Source organism: Suncus etruscus, chromosome 8 (assembly GCF_024139225.1).
Source record: "Suncus etruscus isolate mSunEtr1 chromosome 8, mSunEtr1.pri.cur, whole genome shotgun sequence".
Taxonomy (NCBI): Eukaryota; Metazoa; Chordata; class Mammalia; order Eulipotyphla; family Soricidae; genus Suncus; species Suncus etruscus.
Genome location: NC_064855.1, coordinates 91,900,189 through 91,922,743, shown reverse-complemented (window position 1 = coordinate 91,922,743; position 22,555 = coordinate 91,900,189). Strand labels below are relative to the sequence as shown.

Genomic DNA, 22,555 nt, shown 5'->3' with positions numbered 1-22,555 from the left:
TATATGCAGATATATACAGATGAGGTATGAATATGTGTAATTATGTTTCTATATACATGCACATGTTTGAATGTATTATGGATATACATGTATCTATGTGTGTTTAGGGCATTTTATAAGAAAAATGCATATGGTATTTTATCAAATATTTTATTCATGTCTTGTAACATCTCCCAGAATTCTATTCTTATTAATCTGTGATCTCCTAATAGGTGGTTAAATGAACATAGTGTTTTTACCTTTCTAGAAATCCTGGTAAGCATAAAATTGTTCTGTTTGAGGAGAAAAAAGCACCCTTGTTGAAATGCTTGTAAACAAGCATGAGCACTCTTCTCTTACCTCTGTCTGAACCTCAGAAAAAAGACACAAGTGAGAGTTCAACTTAACAAAAATGCATTAGGAGTGGTGCTGATGGCACCCAAGGTCGATTACTTTTTTTAATCTCAGCCAGCCAGGTAAATGGGCACTGGTCCATAAACCCTGACCTGAATGAAGCAAGGAAGGCATAATGAAAACCAGAGCAGCCTTAACACAAAGATTTTAAACTTTCTTCTATTCTGCATTTAAAAACCTGTAGGAATCACATGTGGGTTTTATGAAAAGCAGAAGGTATTCAAAATATGCACTGATAGTTGTATAAGGAAACAATTAGGAATAATAAAGCCACAATGAGTTAGTTATTCAGGGCAACTTCTGAAAGATCTGATATATGAATTATTCACAGTAGCATATATGCTAATATAATGTGTATTTACATATGTGTTTTAGTTTTTAAATAATTAAGTATTCTAAAAGTAAAAGAATTTAGTCATGTGTATAACACTATGTTAGTAACTACAGTCTATTTCTTTTTAAAATTTTTATTAATTGAACTTTTGTGTTTACAATACTATTAAGAAATGTATCCCTGGAACATAATTACAACACCACACTCATCACCAAGTGTACCCACCACCCTTTCCCAAGGGTTTCACTACCCCTACTTCACAACCCCTACTTTCCCAACTCAACTGTGTGGATTCTACCATTGTTGCTATCTTGCTATATTTCTTTAAATACCATATATGAGAAATTAAACTGTATCTATTATTTCTTTCTTTCTGATTGATGTTTTCCTTGAGCTTTAGTTATTATTTTTTAATAATGTCTTTAAGCACCATGGTTACAAACATGTTTGTAGTTGGGTTTCAGTCATAATAAAGTACACCCTTTCACTAGTGCAACCTTCCCACCACCAATGCCCCCCATATCCCTCCTCCCCCCTCCCCCCCCCCGCCTGTCTTCATACCTGGCATTCTATTTCTCTCACTCACTACCATTGTCATGATTGTCATGATAGTTGTTTATGTAGTTATTTCTCTAACTGCACTCACCAATCATTGTAGTAAGCATCATATAATGGGCTGGTCCTTGCGAACCTCATCTCTATTGTGTTTGGGTATTATTACCATACTGTCTTTTATTCTTCTTAAATCTTACAGATGAATGAGACTATTCTGTGTCTGCCTCTCTCCCTCTGATTCATTTCACTCAACGTAGTAGTTTTTATACCCATCCATGCATAGGAAAATTTATGACATTATTTTTCCTAGCAGCTGCATAGTACTTCATTGTATATGTGTACCACAGTTTCTTTCTTACTTTTTTGTTTTGTTTTGTTTTGTTATTGGGCCACACCTGGCAGTGCTCAGGGGTTACTACTGGTTCTGCGCTCAGAAATTGCTCCTGGCAGGCTCTTGGGACCTAATGGGATGCCGGGGAAGGAACCCAGGTCTGTCCTGGGCTGGCAGCATGCAAGGCAAATGCCCTACTGCTGTGCTATCACTCCGGCCCCAATGTACCACAATTTCTTTAGCCACTCATCTGTTTTTGGGCATCTGGGTAATTTCCAAATTCTTGCTATTATAAATAGAGCTTGTGTTCTTGTGTTCCTGGAGTGGATCATATAAATGGGAGCTCAGTTTCTGAATTTTTGAGGAATATCCATATTGCTTTCCAGAAGGGTTGGACTAGACGACATTCCCATCATCAGTGAATTAATAAAATATCATAGACTGGATAGCTGGTAAACAACAGAAGCTTTTGAAGGCCTTATCTTCTTAGTTTAACCTCACATGCAGGGTATCCTGAGGAGGGAGCTCTTAGATATCTTTATTCTAAGGGCACTAATTTTATTCATAAGGCCTATGTCCTTCAAACTTAGTCATTCACCAAAAGACCAAATTCCAAATACCATCATATTAGAAATGAGGTTTTAATATATCAATTTTTGAAGAAGCATTTTAGATAAGCATTAAGTTGAATAAATGCATTGGAGACAATTTAGAGAAAAGAGTATGTTTATGGTCATAGAAATGATACATTTGTGCATTTGTGAAGCAGGTGGTATCACAACGGAGACTTGATGATTCAGAAATCAATGTTTAGAGGTGATTACAGGAGGCATAAGAACTTGCTGGAGGCTACATAATGAAGAAATGTAGCAAATATAGAGAATATTAAAATAACATATAAGCCCATCTTTTTGTAGTATAGGGTAACTCTTGAACAAAGGATTTTAGCCTCAGTACTGTTGACAATTTGTATCGATACTTATTTGATTAAATAAGTTATCCTGCCTTTTTTTGTCGGATATTTTCAGCCCATATGATCTTTATTCGCTAGATGTCATAGCCACCTGGCATCTCTATTATGTCCCTTATGTTGTGACAACTAGCATTTCCCCAGACAATTGCCAACTGTCTCTTGTGAGACAAAATGCCCTTAGTTGGAAATTACTGCCCTAGAACCTTGCTAAGTCAGAGTCCATTAGTATCAGCAGCATCTGGAACCTTGTTAGAAATTCATTCAGCGTCCCCATCTGAGACCTGCTAAAAAAAGAGATCCTGCATGTTAACAAGTTTTCCAGGTGATTTATATGCACGTTAAAAATCTGAAAACTACTACCATGATGAATAGATGAAGGGGTGAGTGAGATCTTAGGTGGATCTAGATGCCATGCAGAGGTCTGAATATTCTGCTACAATTTTAGACTTACCTGGCTAAGCAATAAAGTCTTAGCATTTTTTAAATCACAAATACACTTTAGAATATTAAACTGATGGTCTGATTTGGCTTATTTTCAATTTCAAAACCAATGCCAGATAAAACTACCTTTTTCAGCCTCTGCTGTAGTTGATATTGTTATGAGGCTATATTATAAGCAAGCATGATTTGCGGGGGAGGTTTTTATGAAAGTCCCTTAAGAAGGAGGCTGACTCAGATGGCATATGCCTTTTTCTTTCCTTTCTTTCTTCCTGGAAGTGAACATGTTGGCTTGATTTCCTATAATCATTTGTCAAGTTTAAGAGGCACCCTCTAAAGATTGTAGAGCACAAAGTTAGAACTGAAATCAAAGAGAGAAAAATACTCCCCAATCTTGTTTGAGTCACTTTTTTTTCAGAGATCTATTACAAATGAATACAGTTTCTGACTAAGATTGCTCTTGATATGATGGATGGAATAGAGGAAAAGAGATTCATGCACAAATTATTGAAGCCGTCTGGGTGTGGGGCTGGAAGAATATACATAAAAATGAAGAGAAATTTGGAATCTGATTTGCTTTGGCAGAATGATCATTTTTAATATTGTCACCAGGCACATGGTAACTTTGCCTATAAACATTTGAGAGTGAAGAAACAATGTTAGAGATTATGGTAATGCAACAGTTTGCTTTTGGACATACCAGCATTGAAGATTATTCAGACAAATGGGCATATGTCCAGGATGCTCTTGCTGAGGAAAGATGCCTATGATAATATAATAATATTGGTAAATAGAAGCTGGGTGGGAATAAAAATATGACAAGATAAAGGGAGAGGAGAAAGGAATGATCACTGATCACAAGATATTGTATTGGAAAGAGAAGCATGAAGATTAATGAGCTTGGAATGGCTGAAGTATTTCTAGTGAACTGGTTTCACAGAGGGATTTTACAATGGTGTTTAAGGGTGAACTGAAGAGGGCTTAGGGTGCTTTTACAAGCACAGGTACTTGTAGAAAGAGTACTTTCTCCTCCGCAGCAACACCATAAATCTCTGAAGTCAAGTGTTTGTTCGCTTTCCTGAGTTAACCATGCTCCATGTTTTCCAGACTCGTTCAATTCTGCCACAACTTTTCAAGTGTCTCCTTTAGCCAAAGTTGTACTGGAAATTGTCAATCCTTGCTATTTATGACATGGTTTGGATAACTACCTTCTGAAAACACTAATATAATTTTAATATAAATCTTTGGCATATCCAATGAGATTCATGTCACAAAAGTAATGTTATACATAGAAATGTAAAACATTAGGTATTTTCAAGAATAAGAGGATGATAAAGTTGGGATCCTCAACCTTGATTGGGAATTGGAAGATAATAGGATTTACTGTGCTGCTCTTGGGCTAGGATCAAGAGAGCTTCTCCACACACACACACATTTTTTTTAATGTATTTCCCATCTCTGGAGAAAAAATGGAAGCATACTAAACTTTCAGCTATTGCATTAATGACTTTTTAGGTGATACAATACGTTTCACACATACAACTACTAATGAATTCTCTCTTCTTCTTCTTCTTCTTCTTCTTCTTCTTCTTCTTCTTCTTCTTCCATTTTTTTGAATTCTTTGTTCTCTTTGTTTCTTATTTATTAATATCTTTATTTAAACACCTTGATTACAAATATGATTGTAGTTGGGTTTCAGTCATGTAAAGAGTACCCCCTTCACCAGTGCAACCTTCCCATCACCAATGTCCCAAATCGCCTTCCTCCCTACCTTACCCCTGCCTGTACTCTAGACAGGCTTTCTACTTCCCTCATTCATTCACATTGTTATGATAGTTCTCAATGTAGTTATTTCTCTAACTGCACTCATCACTCTTTGTGGTGAGCTTCATGTCATGTGCTGGACTTTCCAGCCCTTCTCTCTTTTATCTCTGAGAATTACTGCAAAAATATATTTTATTTTTCTGTGTCTATCTCTCTCCCTCTGACTTATTTCCTTCAGCATAATAGATTTCATGTACATCCATGTATAGGAAAATTTCATGACTTCATCTCTCCTATGGGCTGCATAATATTTTATTGTGTATATGTACCACAGTTTCTTTAGCCATTCATCTTTTGAAGGGATCTTGGTTGTTTCCAGAGTCTGGCTATTGTAAATAGCACTACAGTGAATATAGGTGTGAGGAAGGGATTTTTGTATTGCATTTTTGTGTTCCTATGATATAACCCTAGGAGTGGTATAACTAGATCGTATGGAATCTCAATTTCCAGTTTTTGGAGGACTCTCAATATGGCTTTTCATAAAGGACAAGACAGCATTCCCACTAGCCGTGAAAAGAGTACCTTTCTTTCCACATCTCTGCCAGCACTGCTTGTTCTCATTCTTTGTGATGCGCACCAATCTCTGTAGCGTGAAATGGCACCTCATAGAACAACTCCATTTTTGTTTCATACTGTCAACTAATAGAAACACATCAATCTAGACTACAGTGTGTATCTGAAGCTACCTAATGGTCAGAAACAAAAGGAGTAACAGAAAGATCAATTAGCAAGCAAGAAGAGCTTACTAAACTTTTTGACAATGACTTCATGACCTCACTGCAAGATATAATAATTTTCATAAATTTTCTCTTTGCTTCTTTATTTTCACTTCCCTTTTCATTTTTTTTTACCTCTTTAATAATTTCACTCTCACTTACCTGGAAGCAAATGAATATGGTCAACTATTTTGACTGTTATATGTGGTCCATAAATAAAGAAGATATAGTTTAAAATTTTTTTAAAATAAAATTATATGTTTTTCTTGTAGTTAATAAAAGATTAGATCTAGGGCCCGGAGAGATAGCACAGCGGCATTTGCCTTGCAAGCAGCCGATCCAGGACTTAAGGTGGTTGGTTCGAATCCCGGTGTCCCATATGGTCCCCCGTGCCTGCCAAGAGCTATTTCTGAGCAGCCAGCCAGGAGTGACCCCTGAGCACCGCCAGGTGTGGCCCAAAAAACCAAAAAAAAAAAAAAAAAAAAAAAAAGATTAGATCTAGAATAAATGGATAGCATTAGATCACATAGTTAAGATTAAAACTCATTTCATTATGACATCAAGACTTTTTAAAAACCTTTATGTACCCTAAATTTGAGTGGATTAAAACAAATTAAGAAGAAAAATTTGTTCACAGAATAATTCAATGACAAAAAAAAAAAAAAAAAAAAAAGCAACAACCAGTGTAAGACCCTGAGTTCCATTCCTAAGCTCAGCTGTCTGGGAACTTGAATAATACAACAAAGTGTTGACACTTCTGTGTTCAGCCATATATATGTGATCACTGCAGCTGGACTGAGTGGCTCCCAGTGAGTTCTGTAACTAAAAGATGTGTGAGTACTATGACCAGAAGCAAAAAATAAGTAAGTATGTGAGCACCATAGCAACCTCAGTAAGCACTCTGACCAATGTGCATGATGATGATTACAATTAGCAGGGTGCAACCCCAAAAGTACTTGTGCAGCACAAGTGCTGTAGCCAAATGTGTAGCCCTTGCTAGTACCACACTAAGCTTGTGTGTGACCCTCTCATCATCACAACAAAGGAGAGTAATAAAAAAGGTTTTTCAACCATAATGTTTACCAAAGGGAAAGTTTATAAATAGTTCTAGGATTAACATAGATAGAAAACCTATAAATGCAAACAGGAAACCACAGTCTAAGCTTATTTTCCCAACCTCCTGGGCCTATCTCATCATACACATGGAGTCTTGATATTTTAAAATCTAATACTGTCAGTTAGCAGGGTTCATAAAACTATGACCTTATTAAATTGTCAGAAAGAAGCGGCTTATAAGTAAACATGCAAAGAGCAATCAGAAGTTGTGTACAAAGAACTTTGGAATCATCTGAATACAAATCACTTTCTAAATGTAGGTTTCTCTTCTCATTGGTTATATAAGACACACAGTCTTAAACCTTCCCAGCATTGCAATGATAGTGAAAAGAAGTCCTTTCTGCTTCTAATGATTAAAGCAGTTAACACACAAAATGAGCATGGGGAAGAAGTCTTGTCTTCATTATGCTGTTTGTGGTACAATGAAAGTAATCTCCCTTAGGTTTTTACTGAAAATCTAAGCTCTTTGATTTGCATTACTTTATTCATTCGCCTTCACCTTGGATTTCCTAAAGGAGAAAAAAATGTCATAATAAATGAGAAGGTATAGTTAATAAGATATTTAATAGACTTTAATAAAGTTCTAGTAGGGTGAAGGTGAAAATTAACCCACCCTGAAGTCACATTGGTGGGTGACTAAATATTTTATGGAACGAGAGCAAGTGCATTTATCACTAGGAAATAATAATTAAAATTACTGTCTGGATGAGACCTCCAGATTAAGTTGCAGGCATGCAATATCTCATTGTTTTGCTTGACATTCCAAACATTTTACAGAAAAGAAAATACTCATAACGCTGATTATGTTAGCCATGATGTCATTCGTATAATGATGCAGTGAAGGTAGCTTATTGGTTGGAAGGAGATGAATACATCTTGCTTTTAATCACCTTATACTTTAGATGCGGCTCTATTAACATCTATTAGCATCTACAGTACTTTTTTTTTCAGAATGATTACTGGCAATGTAATTCGGTTTTGTTGTTGTTTGTTTGTTTGTTTGTTTTGTTTTTGGGCCACACTTGTTGATGCTCAGGGGTTACTCTTGGCTCTGCACTCAGAAATCACTCCTGGCTCGGGGGACCATATGGGACACTGGGGGATTGAACTGAGGTCTGTCTTGGGTCAGTCATGTGCAAGGCAAACACCCTACTGTTGCACCAGCTCTTTGGCTCCATAGTTCAGATTTCTAACACTTTGCTGAATATTCTTTTAAAATTTGCTTTCTTTTTTATGAAAATAAATAAACACAAATTAGCAAAAGAAGGAGGAAAGATTTTGTAATGCTTCCATCAGAGAATAAGCAATGAGCTCACTAGTATTTTTGAGTGTTTGTATATCTCAAGTTTGGATTTTGGAGTTTTCCGAACTTAGCTTTTGTTTCTTTTTATTTTGCATGGTATATATTTTTTCTTATCAAAAGTCAGAGATTGTACATATAGTTTGTGTTCTTGATGTACCAATAAACAAAACAGCATTTGGAATATTTGCTAGATAAGTAAATGTTACAATGCTTCAATATCATTTATCAAATTCATTTGATAATGGGCTGGAGAAATAGCTTAATGAGATGAGATTATAGTTTGCTTATAGGAGGCTTTGATCCCCGAGATTCCCCAAACCTCACCTGGAAGTAACTCCAGAGCACTAAGCAGGGAGTACTCATTAAACATAGTTGGCTTAGGTCCCACAACAACAACAAATACCCCCAATGAACCTCCAACCCCCAAGTTAAATAAATCCACTTGATATTACTAAACATTTTCTATGATTAGTGAGAATAAATATTCTTGCAGCTAAATCTTTTTCTAAAAATTCACATTGATTTATTTGAAATTATTTACATATAAAGAATAAACAGATTTGTTTAAAAAACAAAGGGGTAGCTATTATTTAAAAATTTTATTCTGGTACTGGGGCTGGAGAACAGAATGGGTAGAGTGCTGCCCTTGCATACAACTGACCCAGGCTTGATCCCCAGCATCCTAAATGACCCCTGAGTACTGCTGGGGGTAATTTCTGAGTACAGAACTAGGACTAGTCCCTGAGCATTACCAGGTATGACTCCAAAACATACTAAATAGTTTTTATTCTTGTATATCTAAATGAATGCAATTTCTCATATTTCTTGATTTGTAAGTCTTTGAAGGTAAGTATGTTAGATACAGCTAGTGAGTAGAATTAATTGATTAACATTTATCCTTAATGGAATTTTATTCTTCTCAAATGAACATTTTAGAAAATTAATGAAATGCTCAAATTTTAAATTGTAAAAGCTATTAGCATAAATCCCTCTAGAATGAATATTATCAATAGAATCCGATGTCATTTAAAGACAACTCTTTAGACAGTGAAAGCTTTATTCTTTTGTCAGTTAGAGTGAATGAAATCTCAGTTGATGAAGACATTTCATTGGATATTGCACAACAGTAACTCATACGAGATTTCATTTTAGAAAATAAATATAGCTGCAGCAATAATCTATGTCCCAGAGGTGTCAGGTAAAAAAAGATTTAACGCTTTACAATAAGCTATAAACAAACAGGGTCATTTTGAAGAGTGACTGCACTTTCTTTAGTGTCAAAGGAATTTGGAAATAAAATAGACACCAACCAGCAATTATGGTGATTCTAACAGATATGAATTCTTCATTAAAAGGTACAAATAAAATACATAATTTTAAAATGGGAATGAATAGGTTTCTAATTATTTTTAGAATATGAGAAAATGGAATTCAGACTTGTAGATAAAATCTTGTAACTGTGAAACCAAGATGTGCTTCTCAAATAGTCCAAGCATTTCAAAATTCCTTGAACCTCTGGAAATAAATTCACTTGACCTGTCAAGTTGGATATAAAAAGGCCTAAAGTATTTAATTTTAAGAAGAAGAAAAAACACAAAGATACAGTAATTTAATAATATAGTAAAATAAAGGAGGAGTTAAAATAAAAATGTCCTATGGAACTGAGAAAGCTACTAAGAAACAGCAAGAACAGTGCATAAGAAGAGAAATTATGTTCACAAAGTCCTGAATGATACTCAGTTCTTAGAATGTATCTAAATGGTAAGGCTAAATGCCTTTTTAAAATTCCTGTGTGCGTGTATGTGTGTATTTTGCTCCACATTCAACTATGCTTAGGGCATATTTATGTTTCACATTCAGGGATTACTCCTGGTATGGTTATAGGAACCTATGAGGTCCTAGGGATTCAACCCAGATCAGCTGCATACAAGTCATACATCTGTATACAGCTGCATGCATAATACACCCTTACCAGCTGTATTATCATTCCAGCTTCTCTTTTCAAAATTCCTGTTTACTATAAAATTACTAAAACGTAGTTGTGGATTTGAACACGATGCTGGCTAGTGTTATGTGTAAGATTAACTAGGTAAGTGAAGCCAACGGTGAAATTTAAATTTTGGGTAGGCTATTTATGGAAAATGTTAGTATTTGAGTTGGAAAGTGTGTAAAAATCTCCCTTCTCAATGTAAGTGGAAGGTACCTAATGTGTAAGAAGCATAAAGAGGACAAGAGTAGAGGAAGAATAACTCAATTCTCTTTAAGTTACCTCTCCTGCCTCTGAATGTTTTATTACTGATTCTTCTTAAAAAGATTTTATACAGTTAAAGAACCATGATTTACAAAGTTATTGATAGTTGAGTTTTATGCATATAATATTTTAATACAAATTGCACCACCAGTGTCAACACCCATCATCAGTGTTTCTATCTCCATCATTTACCCATCATCTGCCATCTTGACAGGCACATTACAAATGTGTTGGTTGCAGCTTAAATCTTATGTTTTCAGTGTTGAGTTTTTGCTTTGGTTATACAGTTATACCACTTTTCAACAATCACCAATATCATGGATGACCTAACCACTGTTCCCTATTACTTCAATTTCTCACCTTCCTTCTCACCTTGATGAATTTCCTTTTTTTAAAAATAAAAACTAACATCTTTACTTAGGCACCATAATTATAAGCATAATCGTAGTTGGGTTTCAGTCATAAACAGAACACTCCCTCTTCACCAGTGCAACATTCCCACCACCAATGCCCCCCATCTCCCTCCTCAACCAACTCTACCTGTATTCAAGACAGGCATTCTACTTCTCTCATTCATTAACATTATCATGGTAGTTGTTAGTGTAGTTATTTCTCCAACTGCACTCACCACTCTTTGTGGTGAACTTCATATCATGAGCCAGTCCTTCCAGCCCTCATCTCCATTGTCTCTGGGCATTATTACAAGTCACTACTCCTATTCAACATAGTGTTGAAAATTCTTGGCATAGTGATTAGGCAAGAAAAAGATATTAAGGTCATCCAGATAGGAAATGAGGAAGTTAAGCACTTACTGTTTGCAGATGACATGATACTATATTTAGAAAATCCTAAAAACTACACCAAAAAGCTGCTAGAAACAATAGATACATATAGCAATGTGGCAGGCTGCAAAATTAACATACAAAATTTAATGGCCTTCTTATACACCAATATTATAGAGAAAAAATGAACATTAAAAAAACAATCCCACTCACCTTGATTCTTTCCATCTCTATTCTCCTCCCTCTGCTCTGGGATCAAGGGTGATATCTCTGAAGATGGCAGACACTGATGCTGACATAGAAACTCGCCATTTTCAGTTCTTGCTTCAGATTCAGTTTTACCACTAGTTTCATGGCAGTGTTTTAGACTTCTTAGCCTCCATAAACATGATAGCTAGTTCCTATAATCAATAGCTTATAACTATTATATCTGTCATCTATTGGTTATCTCAGGAACACTCAATTACAATATATATATATCTGTATATGTATATTAGCAAGCTTTTATAGACAGACAGACAGACAGACAGATAGATAGATAGATAGATAGATAGATAGATAGATAGATAGATAGATAGATTGATTGATTGAATGGGCCTTGGAACAAGCACAGTTAATGTTAAATTCACATGGTTAGTAGAAGTCACTGGACTAATAGAAATTTAGAGGTAAACAATTCTTTTAGTAAGTCATAGCATTTCTGTGTTTGGGGAAACAAAGATTAATGTACTGAGATAGATCTTCTAGAAATACCTAGTTGAAAGACTCAAGGAACTCTGATTTTTCTCTGACCAATGTTGAATTGACAAAACAAATTTATACTATTTCAGGAAAATAGGTTCATATGGGTGAGGTAAAGGAGGTCTGAAAAGAAAACTGACTACAAGTGGTATCAGAATCAGGCTGCTGACTCTTGAGTCTATTGTTTTTCGTTACTATATTACTAAGACTCAGACTAAGAAGATCAATTGGGAATTATAATTTATTCACAAATCTTAGATTTTTGGTTACTAAAAAGTAGTACTAAAATATTTATGTCTGGTGTTCAGTGGAATATATTAAAGGTATTGTACTCTTGAATATTCAGAACCATGAACTACCTTTCCTAAAACTTCAATCAAGCCATATTTAACTAATTCTAAAGTAAATAATTTAGGTAAAACAGTTCTCACATATGATTATAAAGCAACTCATTAACTTACAAACATCTAAAATTGGACCACATCATCCACTATAATTAATGTCCCTTCATGCAAATCTTAAGAGGATAGAAGCAAATAATAATACAAATAAATCTTTTATTGTGAAAAAAATTTATTTCATTATTTTAGTGGAATAGGTAAGAATAGGATTTTCTAAAAGTGTTTTTTATCTTACATCTTGATTATAAACATAGTTTACAATGTTTTAATAATAATTATGAAACAACTAGCCCTTAGTTTTATAAGTATTCAGTCAGTTGCTTTCTTAGTTTAAAAACACTATTAACTTCTGGAGAGTGCTAAAGGAACTCAGATTGAGCTGCCATTTGATCCAGCAATTGCTCTCCTAGGTATCTACCCCCAAGCCTGAAGGACACTCATCCCAAAGTATGTGTGCACCCCACTATTTATCGCAGCACTCAGTATAATAGCCAAGTCTTGGAACCAACCTCGATGTCCAACAACAGATGAGTGGATCATTAAGATGTGGTATCTATACACAATGGAATACTACATAGCAGTCAGAAATGATACGATCACAGACTTTGCAGCAACGTGGATGGAGCTAGAACATATTATGTTAAACGAAGCAAGCCAGAAGACGAAAAATAAACACAGAAGTACCTAGAATAGGCACCAGATATATAACCAAAACCCCACGATTAAATAACAGGGTGTAACAGGATAGAAACCTCAAACACTGTAATAATCACCATATACTGGGAAGTAGAGCCCCAAACAAAAGCCCAAAAACAACACGAAGCCTGACTACATATTATATCATAAAGAAACCAGCAACAGCAGAAACAGCAGAGTAGAGAGAACAGGTATTTAATTATCGTTTTACTACAAAGGCCCATAATAATTTACTAGGGATCTTATACAGGAATACAGGTAAAGATTATGATGGGAAATTACTGACTTCAATGGAAACATTTCAAGACATTATGGTTGAATGCCTTGTTTCATGTAAACACATGTAAATTAACCTCTCAGTTTTTCTGCCCATAGGGGTTCCTGGCTACAAAGGGTAAACATCCTACGGTGGTACTTAGTGCTGAGTCACAAGAGGCACCATACTCAGCTTGCATCATGAAAATGTCTGGATATAACTCTTTTTTTTTTGTTTTTGTTTTGTTTTTGGGTCACACCCGGCGGTGCTCAGGGGTTACTCCTGGCTGTCTGCTAAGAAATAGCTCCTGGCAGGCACAGGGAACCATATGGGACACCGGGATTCGAACCAACCACCTTAGGTCCTGAATCAGCTGCTTGCAAGGCAAACGCAGCTGTGCTATCTCTCCGGCCCCGGATATAACTCTTTAACATACCCTTTATCTCTAGATTATATTTTCTTTTAGGACCTGAAGGCATGGCCAGCCAGACCAGCAATATAATGTAGCACCACTTCTTCCTGCAAAGGCATATTAAAAATAGGGGAAATTTTACCTGTAAAAACAAGCTTTTATCTACTAGGGATAAGAACTTATAATTTTCTTTTACAACACAGGGACATCTCCGACCCTGAATGTATGTCATGGGGAACCAATCTAGAGTCCAGGAAAATAGGCACCGACCGTCCAGCCTTGACTCCTGGAATCCAGACATAGAAACGACAGAGTTCTCCACAACAGCTCCAGGAACCAAATCCCCTCCAGGGCATTCATAATACTGCTCTGATGCCAACATACACCAGTTCTAAACTGATAACCCGACAACGAGGAAATGGGAACAACTAGATCTAAGAGCAAGTTATCCTTCCTCACCAGCCAACGATAAGACAAAATCAGAAAACATATCACCCTTTGATCTGTGCAAAATCCAAGATTGCTATATACAGATGACTGGTTCTTACAACCAGGACTAGACAGTGCACATCCCGGGACCACCACCACCATCAACAATAAGAAGCTCTAACCTAGCTTTTGGTCTACAATCTGTTCAACAAACAAGATCTCCAATTCCAGAGGTCTGACTGAGACAACCGCAAGTGAACAGGTCTTCCAGAAACATAACGAAAGACTCTGTCCCAGACTCCATCCTAGGAGCAACATAATGACTAAGAACACCAACTACAGAAGATAAAATAAAATGACACTGAAGAAGCAGAGCTGCTAGAACCACAAAGAAAGCCTTCATCATAAGCTCCATTCCTTGAGCTGCACAGTCATCAAGATCTCTAGATAGAGGACTGATTTTACCATCCATGACGAAGCAGAAGTCTTCCATACACCACAAAAGCACCGAGGGAAGAGTAAATGATCATGCAAGGAGTCTATAGTTAATTCCATGACAGTATACTTCAGGGATGGAGAAACCCTGTATCTCCTAGCCCAAGGGAATTCCCTCTACAATATCCCCAATAATTACTGTGCCTATGCAGGGGAAAAAAGAAAAAAAAAGCATAAAATAATTATTTTGCCACATATATATTTATTGATCGATTGATTGTTTTTTGATGTCTTTATTTTGGTATAGATATTGAAGTTGATGTCTTTTTTTATTTTATATTATTTTATCTTATTTTTCTCTTTCTCTTTGCACTCCGGCATGATTTGAATTCGGAATTGAGACTATTGTGTGGTGCTTCTCTTTATTGCTTTAGGGCTCACTGGATATTTAATTTGACATTTATTTTTGTATTATTATGGTGTTTCAATTACCTTTTTTCATGTCCTCTTTCAAACTGAGGCCTATAGCCACTAGAAGGACTCCGTCCATTTTCAGCATATTTTTATTAATTAATTTTTTTTGCTTAATATTAACCCATTCTATTGCTTTTCTTTCCCTCAAACAAAACCACATAACTCGATTTATTTAGGTTAGCCTCTCAAATAGAGGGAGAAACAAGGGAGGGCACCAGGACCAAACAGATGTATGATCACTGATAGTAAGCTAGACAAAGAGGGGACCTCCTACCCTAGCAGCCTGGGGGGTGATGGTGGGGAATATGGGTTGCAGAAAGGGAACGGGGAAGGGGGGAGGACAAATTTGGTGGTAGGTATTCCCCTGATTCAATGTTAATATGTACCTAAAATACTAATGTGAAAGATATGTAAGGCACTATGATCAAAATAAAAATAAAAAAACAACACTATTAACTAAGCACCATGCATTAAAAATACCTTTATTATATAAAAAGTCATTTTCTCAAGTAAATTTTTCACCCAAAGTTTTGTTGTATAAGATCAGACTGTTTTTTTATGATGTTGTCATCTGCATATAGATATGTATACATTTATATATAACTATGTTTGTTTCTAGGTAAATTTCAGAGTATTTAAGAAATTTCAGTTTTAAATTAAAAAATAGTACTGATGTGAATACTCTTAACTTTTTATACACATTATGCACAAATTTCTCTTTATTCTTTATTTGGAACTGAAAATGTGGGGACAGATGTATCTAAATGTTTGTTGCTAGTGTCAATTACAGAATGTTTTTCCATATAAGGTTTAACTACTTGAAATTTTACCAGTAGTTTTTATACACATTTTTTGGTCACATCTGGTAGTGATCAGGACCTACTTCTGTTTCTGCACATTCTGGTGGGTGTGGGGGACCTGATGGGGTGACTGGGATTGAAACTGTGTTGACTTTATGCAAGACAAGCACTCTACTCACTGTGCTATTGCTCCAGCCCCTTTAATACACAATTTAATTCTCTTTCACTATTTGCTATTTTTTATTTTGGCTGTTCTTATTTATGTAGGATGATATTTTTATTATAGCTTTCATTTTTATTTCCATTGTGATGAATGCATGCTTCCACATATGTTTATTAGGCATCTGGACAATTGTTCAAATGATTTTTCCATATTCTTTTCACTTGATTGCTTCATTTTTGTCATATTGATTTAGGATTTATTTATATATTTTAGCCTGAGTTATTATAGGGTATTTTTGTTCAAAATATCTTCTTCTTAATTTTTTTAAATATGGAAAGCTTCACAAATTTATGTGTCATCCCTGCGCAGGGGCCATGCTAATCTTCTCTGTATCGTTCCAATTTTATATATGTGCTGCTAAAGCAAGCACTTGTTCAAAATATCTTCTACTCTCAGGATATGCTATAGCTTTTATATTAGACCTAAAGCTATTAAATTGTTTCAACCTATGCTGGGAAAAAGAAAACCATACTGAAATTCAAAATCTGAACATTGAGGGCCAGAGAGATAATAGAGTAGTCAGAATGCTTGCCTTGCACATGGTTGACAAAGGTTCTATCTGTTCCCCTCTCTCCCCCATAGGTTGGCTCTGCAGGAGCGATTTCTGACTATAGAGCCAGGAGTAAGTACTGAGAACCACTGAATATGCCCCAAATAAGAGATATAACAAATAAGAGAGCAAAAATGTAACATTCAGTTGAAAGCTTGATCCCCTAAAATGTGCTTCCATACAAGTCTCTTGCTTAATCTTGAAAAATCTCCTTTCTCTTCTTGTAAAATGAATCAAATAAAACTATTCACAATGCATTTTCTGTCTCATTCACAAGAAGCCACTTAAAGTCATAGAGGCTAACAGAATGCTTGGCATATTAGGTGATTAGTGGATTTTATAGGCTGTAGAACATTAAAATATGTTTTTTTAAAACCTTCACCTTTTAAAACCTTTTAAAACCTTTTAAAACCTCTATTAGGAACACAAATTTGGTAATGTAATTAGGCCTTTTATCCGGAACATTGGCATAATTATTTGGCTCAGGCCTCAGAAGAATGGGCATTGCCCACACACACCTGAACAATGGATACCATCTATGGAAACAACCACAATTGTCTTTAACATTACCAGGATTCAAGCCTCTACCAGAGAAGACCTACCACTGCTTTGGCATTGACTTATTCCAAAGAGTGCTCCCAACACCCAAGCGACTCAGCAACAGTCTGCATGCAGGGCAGATTGCTCCGCATATAATGATATGCTGAAACTAGAGGATGCTCCATATCAGCCTGGCATCGATAAAAGAAATGCACAGAATCCAGAGTCTTTAAATATAAGAGTCTGATACCAACAATAGCTAAAGTGTGCAAAAGTTTCACTGGGACCTTGAGAATGACTGGAGTTGGATAGACTGGTATGCCTGGAACCCACAGTCTGTCTTATGCCAATAAACTTTTGGGGTGAGGCCTTTTTGTAATCAGGTCAAGGATTTTTTTTTCCATTTTCTCCATTTTTCTGGACCTATGCAAACACTGGTGATTGCCACTATCATACCTTTACTATATTTTTTACTATTATCCTTTAAGGAAAAAAATACAACTTACTGAACTTAAAAACAAATTACTGTAGTAGAATGCCTGTCTCGAATACAGGCAGGGGATGGGAAAGGGGGAGGGGGTAATGTTGCACTGGTGAAGGGAGGTGTTCTGGTTATGACTGTAATGTAAATATGATCATGTTACTTAAATAAAAAAATACATTAAAAGAAAAACAACCTCTATTATCTCTGGACAATAGAGTTGAGGACTGAAAGGACCAGCTCATGTTATGAAGCTTACCACAAAGAATGGTGAGTACAATTAGAAAAATAGTTATACTAAAAACTATCATAACAATGGTAATGAGTAAGAGAAGTACAATATCTGTCTTGAATACAGACAGGGAGTGGGGAAGGAAAGACATGGGGGCATTGGTAGTGGGAATGCTGCAGAGGCGAAGGGGGCTGTTATTTTTATGATTGAGGTCCAACTGCAAACATATTTGTAACTTTAAAGAATAAAGTATTATTAGATAAAAATAAAACCTTCACCTTGAGAATTTGGCATTGACCATGAAATTTGTAAAAAATACTCAGCTAGTTATATATTATTTCAGAGACTCCTTGGGACATGCCTTCTTTCTATTGTTATCTTATGCTTTCTTCTTCTACATACAAGGTAGGGAAAAAGTCTAAAATCTCTATATTCTCTTTTCTCCTGAGTTACATGAGAGGAGGACATAATATATTTTAATGAAAGCAAGGATTGTTGAATTTTATATAAAATAAATGCCTTGGAAATATATAGATTTTTTTCTTAGTAGTAATTATTTCCTTTTTTAAATTAAATATATTTATTTAAGCAACAGGATTACAAGCATGTTTGCATTTGGATTTCATTTATATAAAGATAAAAATAAATAAAAAATAAAGAACACCCACCTGTCATATAGATTTCTAAACATTCCAAAATATACAACAAAAGAGAAACAACTTAAGTGTGTTTATTAAAAATTGTGTTCTTTCCCAATTATTTTCTTTCTTCAAAATTTCTGTGAATTTGAAAAAGTATTTAGAGTTTAAACACATACTTTCTCTTCTACATTGTGTTTTCTTTTCTTTTTTTGTTTTTGTTTTTTGGACCACACCCGGTGACGCTCAGGGATTATTCTCTGGCAATGCACTCAGAAATTGCTCCTGGCTTGGGGGACCATATGGGCTGTCGGGGGATTGAACCGCATTCCATTCTAGGCTAGCGTGGGCAAGGCAGATGCCTTTATCGCTTGTGCCCCAAGTTTTACTTTCTATAAAATGTAACTCAATTTTATTTCTAGTTTCAAAATATGTAAAATTGTTATTGGTTTGATGTAACTGTGACTACTCCACTTAGTTACTCCTGAGTAACAGGACACCATAATATCAGCTAGATTTGGACTTTAGGGCAATTGGGAAAAATAAAATTTTGGCATTTGAGAATTTTCTAATCAGGTTATCTAGTAGAATTTAATTACTACTTTATGCTATTTCATAATTTAACATTGAGTCTTCCTTTGGCAGATGCCACTTTATTTTACCCGAGATACCTAGTAATTAATGCCCGGAAATGGAAGGAGAACACACTTTCAAAAAAAGGCAAAACAGATAAACAAGAATTGAGCAAAATCTATACTCTTTATTTCTACCAGAGATACAGCATTAAATACTGTTCTAGAAAAGTAAACTTTGTTAGCTGAGAAGACACACAGATTCTTCCTTTGATTTTTAATAAATATATATACTACAGTGGATTGATGGAATTGACATTTTCCCAGATCATAAAGTGGTTTAAAAAGCAGCATTACCATTATACTCCAGATCTTTATTCCCCAAACCTAACAATCTCCCCCCAATTTCATAATTTTGTGTAAATGGGAATGTACTACAAGTGGAAAATCACTTTTAGCACTTTATAGCTATTATTAGTTCTAAGTGATCTATTGTCTATAGGTTTAAGAGGTGAATTTGATCATGAAACTCTAGGAGGAATTGCTTAAAACTTGAGTATATTTAAAACCATAATGGTGGGGTAATGACTACCAAAGATAATGGAAACAAAGAACATGGGAACTGGTCTTCAGCAGGAAGCATACCATTCAAGGATGCTGGGGCATAAGAGAGGGAAAAGGCATTGACTGTGGTGGAGGGAAGTGCTCAACCTGAAGGAGAAAATGTCAAAGGTGGCGAAGTGTTATGTAGTTTTGTGTCCAAAGCCCTATTAGCAAGTCTGTAAACCACAGTGCAATAACTAAAACAGGTGGGTGGGAGGTAAATGGTGGGGCTGGGGACATTAATGGAGGGAACTGGACACTGGTTAAGAGATTAGTGTTGAAACATTCTATACCTGAAGGCCAATAAGAAATTAATAAGTAATTTCCTTTTCTAATACTTTATTTAAAGCACCTGTTGCAAGGTTGCTCATAAGACAGTTATTTTCCCCCACAATTACAAAGTTGTTCATGATTGAATTGTAGTCATACAATGTCCCCAGTTTCCCACTTGTCTCTATCTCTCCCCTTTTTTCCTTTTATACACTTTAATTTGCAATATTTTTACTGCAGGTTTATCATGCATATCACTTTATTTCCTTTCAGCACCCAATTTTTGTCCAGAGAGATCATTTCTTTTTTTTTGGGGGGGGGTCACACCCTGCTGGGTATGACTGGAGTAATTATCTTAAGTAGTCATTACCCCAAGAGTAACTCAGGGGTTACTCCTGGCTCTATGCTCAGAAATCGCTCCTGGCAGGCTCAGAGGACCATATGGGATTCTGGGATTCGAACCAATGACCTGCATGAAAATCAAACACCTTATCTCCATGCTATCTCTCCGGCCCCCAGAGAGATAATTTCTAACTAGACTTGTCATAGTCGTCCCTTCTCTGCAAAAACTATCTTGTATTTTCTTTTGATGAGTGACACCCTGTGGTGCTTAGGACTTACTTCTGGTTCTGTATTCAGGGATCACTCCTATTGGGTCTTGGGGAAAAATATAAGGAGACCAAGGGATCATATCTGGGTTGGTTCATGCAAGGTAAATATCTTATACATTGCACTCTCTCTAGCTTCGGTATCCTCAATTTTAGGTAGCATTTACTGATCTCACAGAACGAATGAACTAATGTCACTTTTAAGCAATCCAATACTTAAAATAAAATTTAGATTTTGTTTAAGTAATATGACAAATTAAATTGGGTTGAACCAAGGGATTTATACAGACTATGTACTAACTATAACTTTTCTGAAAGAATTTTGATAACTGTAGTTGTTTGGAAAAATTCTAGTGAGGTTAATTTAAAGAGCAAAGTTCCAGGTACTTTGCTTTAATGAGCTTTGGAGGTTATACACAATAGAAAGACAATAAGTCAGGGCATTAGGTCTTTTCAGATCTCTCAGAAGCATGGCATCAGCAGATTCCCTGGCCTGAAAATGGGGTTGGAAAGAATACATTTTCTGAAATTCATTCAGAGTCATAGAATCTGAAGGCAGTTAATGAAGATTTTTGTTGTCTCAACAAACCAATCCAGGGAGCATAAATTAGATTTCCTTAGATCTCTTAAGATTTATAATTGTTTCTGGTTAATGTTTGCACTACATATATTTCTTGCCATCATCAGCAGTATTGATGAAAGCAGTCAGCCTTAAGTGACTGCTAAACAAGCTCTAGCTCATTATATGAACATTATAATACCTGAACATGTGAAATCATGCCCACCAGCACCATGGCGGTTTAGAGTTACCATGGCAACCCATGAAAGAGGCCAAATATGGCCAGGACCTCATACCCCAGGTATTGCAGAGGAGAGTGGAAGGAAACAGGAAAAATAGGAAGTGTGAAATCATAAAAAGGGAGAAAAAAACAGCACTGGTGTTCTCCCCATGAAGTCCGTTTCCTGAATCTGTAGGCATCTTTCCATTTTCTCTTTTCTGTAAATATATACTCTCTATATTTCCTTTATTTTCACTTCTAACTTTGTTTATTTATGAGTTTTGGGGGTCATACCAATTAGTGGTCAGAACTTACTCCTGTTTCTGTGCTTAAGGTTCATTCCTGGCAGTACTTAAGGAAACATACGTAGTTCTGGGATCCAACCAGAATCAGCTGTGTGCTGGGAATGTCTTACTCCCTGTATTAATTCTCTCTCTCTTCTAACTTTTAAAATACAAGCTTGCTTAAAGTAGTTTTGTTTTGATTTCGCATATAATCCTTGGAGAGATGTACGAACCAAGAATCTGTGAGCTGTGCATGCTGATGTCCAGCCTCATCACTCTTTATCATGTTCAGATTGCCAAGAAGAGCAGTGGGCCACATGGGAATGAATTGTTATCATGCTTTGTTTATAGTGCTCATTCCTCACTGGGCACATGGGAGATATTACTCAGCGTATATAATTTCAAGGAGTTAGTACAAAATTAATTAGGCAAACTCTATGACAATGAAGCTCTGGCTTTGATCCTGAACAATTCTACTTGAGACATCTCATTTAATTTTAACACAATTAAAATTTTTTCCATTACATTTAAGAGAATTTTTAAGTACTTAAGTACATTTTTAGAGTGAATAAGGGCTGATTTAAGAACAAAATTTATAATCAGAAATACATCAGGAAAAGTAGTAAATGTGGGGTCATATATCCAATGTTTAGGATCCTGAAGTGACCGTTGATTACTTGGGGGGCTTCGGTTGATCATTTTGAGACTCAATTACTTAAAACTCACTCAATAATAACCCCATACAGTGTAAAGATTTGATATTTAAGTATGAAAAAAGTGCTTTGAAAATAATACTCTATCAACATTTGGTATAATATAAATACATTATAATATGTAATTTCAAGTTGGTAATACTCATTCATATTAATAAATTATTATTTTTTGTTTTTTGGGTCACACCCAGTGATGCTCAATGGTTACTCCTGGCTATGTGCTCAGAAATCGCTTCTGGGGGACCATATAGGATGCTGGACATAGAACCAGGTCTGTCCTGGGTCAACTGCATGCAAGGCAAATGCCCTACCACTCCACTATCACTCCGACCCCTAATAAATTTTTTTTATCTCATTTGAAACATTGAACAGGAACAATTTATAAGATAGTGAATTATATAA

General features: G+C 35.7%; 1 non-coding gene across 1 annotated transcript; it reads right to left on the bottom strand.

Annotated features, from left to right (window-relative positions):
- Nucleotides 1-16,147: 16,147 nt before the first annotated feature.
- LOC126016998 (U6 spliceosomal RNA) lies at nucleotides 16,148-16,253 on the bottom strand. The gene has a single exon (XR_007498677.1). It is a non-coding gene; the product is annotated as a U6 spliceosomal RNA (small nuclear RNA).
- Between the last annotated feature and the right edge of the window lie 6,302 nt (nucleotides 16,254-22,555).